The 7,723-nt window shown below is 31.2% G+C and overlaps 1 long non-coding RNA gene across 1 annotated transcript; it reads left to right on the top strand.

Annotated features, from left to right (window-relative positions):
* Positions 1 to 5,466: 5,466 nt before the first annotated feature.
* Positions 5,467 to 6,400, top strand: LOC109120359 (uncharacterized). The gene is made up of 2 exons (XR_002027816.3): positions 5,467 to 5,603; positions 6,005 to 6,400. It is a non-coding gene; the product is annotated as an uncharacterized lncRNA (long non-coding RNA).
* The last annotated feature ends 1,323 nt before the right edge of the window (positions 6,401 to 7,723 follow it).

Genomic DNA, 7,723 nt, shown 5'->3' with positions numbered 1-7,723 from the left:
TTAGTTGTAAGGAGATTCTTAGGTTTGATGGCTATTATAAGAGAGTTGTTGAAGGATTGTCATCTATCTCTTCTCCATTAACCAAGTTAACCCAGACGACAGTCAAATTTCAATGGTCTGAATCTTGTGAGAAAAGCTTTCAGGATTTTAAAAAGAGATTGACTATCGCCCTGCTTTTGACCTCACTAGAGGTTACTCAAGGTTTCGTGGTGTATTGTGATGCATAAAGAGTTGGGTTAGGCTGTGTGTTAATGCAGAATGACAAGGTCATAGCTTATGCTTCTAGACAGTTGAAATTCATGAGAAGGATTATCCAACTAATGACTTAGAATTGGCTGCAGTAGTGTTTGCTTTGAAGATATTACGTCACTATTTGTATAGAGTTCATGTCGATATATTCACTGATCACAAAAGCCTCCAATAAGAACTAAACTTTAGACAGAGAAGGTGGCTGGAATTACTCAAGGATTATGACATGAGTATTATTTACCACCCAGGTAAGGATAATATAGTTGTTGATGTTTTAAACAAGTTGCCCATGGGAAGTACTTCCTATGTGAAAGAAGAAAAGGAGTTAGCAAAAGATATGCATAGACTTGCACGTTTGGGAGTCAGAATTATGGATTCAATAGAAGGAGGCATAGTAATGACCAATGAGGCGTATTCATCATTATTGTTAGAGGTGAAAGAGAAACAAGACCAAGATCCTATTATGCTTTATTTGAAGGCAAGTGTCCATAGCCAAAGAGTAATGGCTTTCGAACTTATGTGCTAAAATATGAAGGCATATTATCTATTCCGAATGTAGATGGACTTCAAGAGAGGATCTTGGAGGAGGCTCATATCTCCAAATATTCCATTCATCGAGTTCCATAAAATGTACCATGATTTGAGGGAGGTATATTGGTTGGAAGGCATGAAGAGAGATATTGCAAAATTTGTTTCCAAGAGTTCAAATTGTCAGCAAGTGAAAGTGGAACACCAAAGCCCTGAAGGTTTAGATGAGAATATAGAAATTACAACATGAAAGTGGGAGAATATTAATATGGACTTCATCACAGGCTTTCCAAGATCGCGAAGACAACATGATTCTATTTTGGTGATTGTCGAAAAAATTACAAAGTCAGCCCATTTCTTGCTAGTAAAGATTACCTATTTGGCCAAGGATTATACTAAGTTGTACAATCAAGAAGTGGTAAGATTTCATGGTGTTCCAGTCTCTATTATTTCAGATAGATGTGCACAATTTAATGCGAAATTCTTGAAATCTGTATAGAAATGTTTGGGTTCAAGATTGGATTTGAGTACTGCTTTTCATCCTCACACAGATGGACAAGCATATTGTTCTATTCCAAAACTTAGAAGAAATGTTGAGAGCTTGTGTAATAAATTTCAAGGAAAATTGGGATGATCAAATACCCCTCATTGAGTTTGCTTACAAAAATAGTTATCATTCAAACATCCAAATGGCTCCATATGAAGCTCTCTATGGGAGAATGTGCAAATCTCCTATTGGGTGGTCTGCATTTTGCCAAGCACGGTTGATAGGAACAGATCTAGGTCACCAAGCTATGGAGAAGGTGATAGTAATTTAAGAAATGTTGAAGACAGCGCAGAGTCGCCAAAAGTCCTATACATACGTTAAAAGAAGGCCATTAGAGTTTGACGTAGATAAGGATGTCTTAAGGTTTAACCTATGAAGGACTTTATAAGATTTGGTAAAAAAATGAAATTTAGTCCCTGATATATTGGACGTTATAGGTTCTCTAAAAGAGTGGGAAATGTGGCTTATGGGTCTGAGCTACCCGAAAATTTAGCAGCGGTCCATTTGCTGTTCCATATTTCTATGTTGAATAAGTGCTTGGGTGATCCTTCATTGATAGTACCAACAGAGAATGTTGGGATTGAGGATAACCTATCCCATGAATAAGTTCCTGTTCAAATTTTGGATTGTCAAGTTCGCAAGTTGAGGACAAAAGAATTTTCTTCACTCAACGTGGGAAGTAGATGAGAATATGAAGAAGATATATCCACATATCTTTGAATCCGAATAGAAAGCAGATCAAGGTACTAGATTCTCCTCTTAGCACTTTATAAGGTTTCATATAAACATGTTATTACTTGCTTTTGATTGTTGAGTGTTGAATTGATGTTACTATCCTTAACTTAGTGAAAGAATTATCATTCGAGGACGAATATTCCCAAGGGGGATATATTGTAACATCTCGTAACTTGAATTCACTAAGGTTAAGATAAGAAAAACAATAATATATAAATTTGGAAAGAGGCTGCAAAATCTGGAAAATTTCCTAGATTTCAAACTGAGTTATGGTCATTTTAAAACTGAGTTTGGCTGAGTTTTTTATGTGGATGGAAAGCTCGGCGGAATATCTTTCCAACAATGCCATGTTTTAAAATTTATTAGGTTGTATGAGGTATATATGACGTACGGAAGATGGGCTATTGAGAGGAGAAAAGTTCCAAATCCAGATTTGTTAAGGGTGTTTTGTTCTTTTCCTAAATTAATTATTAATTTCGGTTTTGGGTATTAAATTGGGGTCTAAACTTATCCCAATCAGTTTTACCATTTAGAAAATAGGCTAGGCTTTGAATGAAAGGAGAAAAGAGGAGAAGGAAGAAGAAGATGCAATAACGCCAAGATTTTGATTCGGAGACTCTATCAGGCGTGATCCCTGAAAGACCACAAAAAAGACTTAGGTGAAGATAGAACCTAACATGGTTTTTTTGTTGGTATGAGGTCCTAAAATGGTTTATAATGTGGGTTTGAGGCAGCTTCTAAGAGTTTAGGTGCATTGGAAGTTAAACGTCAAGGGACGACCAAGACGTTCGACATCTTAGTCACCTATCTGCCTCAAATGTTGTTTTACGTGTGATTCATGAGGTTATAAGGTTCTTAAATGAGTTATAATAGTGTATTTATGCCGTGTGTGAACGTCCATGACGTTCGAAAGGTTTGCCTTGAAATAACCTTGCGTGTCTATGCATGTTTCGTCGAGTTTTAGGTGTTCATTTTTTATGAAACTCACGTTGTATGTCCTAAACTCGTATGATAAAATATTTGTATTTGAAACATCCGGGTCCGAATCGAAGTCGGATCCACAAGGGGACCTTAGTAGGACCCCATCTTGGTGCCCAACACTGCTAGTCAATGGCAATCAACTGACCCAAAAGACGTCCAGTCGACCAGGAAACATCCCATTGATGGGTCGCGTTGATGGAGTTACTTGGATTTCAAGTTGAGGAATTGACTTTGCTACTCACAAGACACCATATACAGGGCGTGGGTGATATCACAGACCATTGATGCTGGCGTCGATAGTGCTGTCTATTTCCTGCCAGTTTTCTGTTAAGTTGAGATGTGAAGTTGTAAATTCACCCTAAGCCCCAAAAAGTCATTGGACGATTTTTTTGAGTGTTTATGGGTATTTTAAGAGTATATAAGTCATTAAACACTCATTATAACCCTCATACCTAAATTAATACACATTCCCTCCCAACGTTTCTTCAAAAACCTCCATGAGAGTTCAAGGTGAAGATGGATCTTGACGATGGTTCTTAAATGGAGATTATACTTCAATTTTCATTAGGTTCTTCTAATAAGGTAGGAGATTCCTTAATCTAAGGCTTGCTATTACCTTAGAGACAATTTCAAAGATGATTTTTAATGTTTTCAAAAAGATGAGATATCCAATTTCTATTCTAACTCTTGGGTTCTTGAATTAAACGTTCTCAAACACTAAGATATGATGTTATTGATGTTTTCCAATGAAATTATCTTGAACACTCATTACTTTTATACCTAATTAATTAGTTCATTTTATTACATTTCGAGATCTACAAAGTTCAAGCTTCATTGATTCATAATTTCTAATTAAGTTTAAGATTTCAAATAATCAATTATATAATTATATTATGTTCAAATTATTATAAATTAAGCGGAAAATTCGTGAGTTCCCCTCTATTCTATGACCGAAATCCCAGAGACACACTTTAACTAAACTAATGTCCCATTACCCCATGAACTTATTTTTTTAATTTTGTGCACATTTTTGGGTTACGTGGAATTCAAATATCTTGCACGCGCATCAAGATTTAGTTATATTCAAGTGAAAGTGAAAATTCAAATTCTATATTCAAGTTCAAGTTCGAATTTCAAGCTCAAGTTCTGTGCGTAAGTTCAAATTCTAAGTTTAAGACCTACGTTCAAGTTCAAATTTTAATTTCAAGTTCAAATCTAAGTTCAAGTTCGAATATGAGTTCAAATTCAAGTTCATGTTCTAATTCACATTCAGGTTCTAATTATAAGTTAAAGTTCAAGCTGTAAGTTCAAGTTAACATCAAGTTCTAAGTTCAAGTTCAAATTCTAAGTTCAAGTTCAAGTTCTTATTTCAAGTTCTAATTTCAAGTTCAAGTTCTAAATTTAACTTCACACTCTAAGATAATGTTCAAGCTATAAGTTGAAGTTCATGTTTAAATTCTAATTTCAAGTTCAACTTCAAATTCTAAATTCAACTTCAAGCTATAAGTTAAAGTTCAAGTTCTAATTTCAAGTCAAGTTCTAAGTTCAAGTTAAAGTTTTAAGTTGAAGTTCAAGTTTAAGTTCTAATTTTAAGTTTAAGTATATGTTCAACTTCAAATTCTAAGTTTAAGTTCTAAGTTCAAGTTCCAGTTATCAAGTGCAAGTTCCAAGTTCATGTTCATATTTTAAGTTCAAGTTCAAATTCTAATTCAACGTCATGACAATCATACATTCATCATCTACTCATAATACTTCAATGACTAATTTCTAACTTTAAATTAACACTTTACTAAATCGATATCATCTAATCATAATCCATGACTCGTGACAAATAAAAATAAAAAATTTATACGTGAGGTTTGTCCATAATCGACACCAATTTAAAACTAGATTGTAAAGCGCTAATCAATTTAATTGACATCTACAAAAAACAAAGATTATCAATGGAAAATAAAAATGGATAATGAAATTTGAGGATGAAGGGTGAGAAGCGCCCTTTTTTGGTCGATTCATCTTTGTAATGTAAGTAATGAGGATTTTCAACAACATTTACCTTATTTGAACGATTTTCTCCTCTAATCTTTAATTTGTTATTTTTTAAGTGTACATGTCAAGTTAAACCATATACATAAAATAATATACATAAATAAGCCCATAAAAAGCTAAAATATAATTGTTTAATAAGAAAAATGAGCAAACTAGTCACAATTTCTAACATAATTAGTAAAAACATCTACACTTTAAAATAGTTATTAAAAATTTCAAAATGTACATATTTTATAAAATGATTTGAATCCTAATATAACTATTTTTCTTTCCTTTTATTTCTCAAAACTGTCCCACATTGGATCAATTTCTACGCAACTAATCTGTGAAAAAAATACATTTATTATTCATTACCATTGTTTCTAGGTTTTCAGGCAAGTCAATATTCTCTTTCTCTCTTCACGTTATCTCAATTTTTCTCTCAGTCATTGTTCAAGACAAATTAACTCTTCAATTTTCTTTCAATTTGTTAAAAAAAATGTATCAATTAGATCAAGAAATCGCTCAGTTGATGAAGGTAATTTTAAAGTCACCAAATATTTTGTTCTGATTTTGTTTTCATATTCATCAAATGTTTTCATATTCTCTCAATGAGATTTCGAGAACATGTTGTCCTTTAAAGGTAATTTTGATTTAATAGGTAATTTTGAAGTCGCCAAATGTTTTCATTTTGAATTTTCTGTCATCTTTTCGATCTTGTTTGAAAAGAGGACTGGTTTTATTTTCATATTCACCAAATATTTTTTGTATTTCAAATTTTATGTATTTATGATTTTATATCCTCTTTTCAATTTTTTGTGAGTTTTTTTACACATTTGAGATATCTTAGATTGTGCTAATGTACATTAATATTCATATATCATATGTTGTTTGATTTTTCATACATTCATATTTATTAATTTTAAACTTTTCTTGTAGGGTTACTAATGCACAAGCGAATACAGATTCAAATTTGATTTTTGTGAAAATAAAATCTAAAAAAAATGGAACAGATCATCATCATCATCAGAAGTCATCATAAGTCATCATCCTCATCATCATCATCATCATCATCATCATCATCAGAAGAAGAAGAAGAAGAAGAAGAAGAAGAAGAGAGAGAGAGAGAGAGAGAGAGAGAGAGAGAGTCAAAGGGTGCAAATTGTATTCACAATAGAATTGTGACATATTATTTTTTATTTACTAATTATTACTATTTTTTGAAATACAAATCTTGGTTGTTACTAAGATTGTAAATTTGTATGTTTTGATGATTGGAATACGAATTTGCTGAAATTTTTTGAAGAATAAACGTTTTCGAAAAAAATATACAAACCAATAATGTATCCTTTCTAAATGAACACATATTACATAAGTATATATGACTACAAATATCGTATTTATAGTTTTTTATGGATACAAGTATCATTTTAATTAACTAAAAATTCATTTAGTATACCTATTAGAATGAATACAAACTAATAAAAAAATATGAATACAAATGTAATTCTACAAACTTAAACATGAAAAACAAAATGAATAAAAATACACATATCATCATATTGAAATGAATACAATCAATTACTACTTTTAAAGTTCTAACTGATTATAATTTTAAGTGATATGTTCCTTTTTCAAAAATATTTTCTCCCTTGATTTCTCCTTTATGCTATTATATAATTGTATTCTTTCAACTCAAATAAATAAAAAATACATAAATCAGAAAAATAACAAATTAAACTATTGACATTTTTAATAAATTTGAAAATGATGATAAGACGTCTCATTAAATGCTAAAATATTGAAATTTTGAAAATTTTCCATATTTAATAAATATTGAAACTATAGCTAAGGGGTCCTATAAAATGCTAAAATATTGTTGATTTGAAAATTTTACCTTATGTAATTGGTGTTGGGCTGGGTCTTTCTGGTATCGGAATTTATGGGAATGAACTTTATAATCGTTGGGAGAAAATGATCCAATATCTTTGAAATTAAGACTAGAACTAGCCAGGTATATTAAGAATTTAGCCTTCAATTGAATTTTATTGAAAAATTAAGCTAAAAATCAAATAAGATGAATTAATGTAAATTAATTAATGATTTTCTTAATCTTTACTACTTAAACAGCTAATTCAATTTTAAACTACTAACTGAAAAATATAAACTACTACATAATTAAATTAATCAAACAAAATATTATTAAAGATGATTATTGAATATTTATAAAATGTAAAATATATTAAAGACATATTATTATTTAAAATTTAAATATAAATGACAAAATTATTTCAAAAAATAACTAGAAAACATTTAGGTTACTAAAATAAATTATTTTAAATCGTTTCAAATCAAAGAAACTCAATCATTAATCTATATTGTGGAGGTCCAAAATTGTTTGTCAACACTGCCCACCTACCGGTGACGCATGGTAAGCCTTAAGAATCACTTCAATCTCAACATTTAGAACACACCGACGGATTATATGATCATCACACTCCCCAAAAAGACAGGGTTTGTCCCAAAAATATTTCTTTCACATCAAAGAGAAACTTATTCTGTGATAACAACTCAGCCCATCACGCACACTTTCACAAACCAGATAATTAGCATAGTCTGCATACAATGGGGTTGAACCATGAATAAAGCATCATAAAC

This window comes from Solanum lycopersicum, chromosome 5, assembly GCF_036512215.1.
Source record: "Solanum lycopersicum chromosome 5, SLM_r2.1".
NCBI classification, from domain to species: domain Eukaryota; kingdom Viridiplantae; phylum Streptophyta; class Magnoliopsida; order Solanales; family Solanaceae; genus Solanum; species Solanum lycopersicum.
Note: the sequence above shows the minus strand (reverse complement) of the source record. Positions and strands in the feature narration are given on the sequence as shown.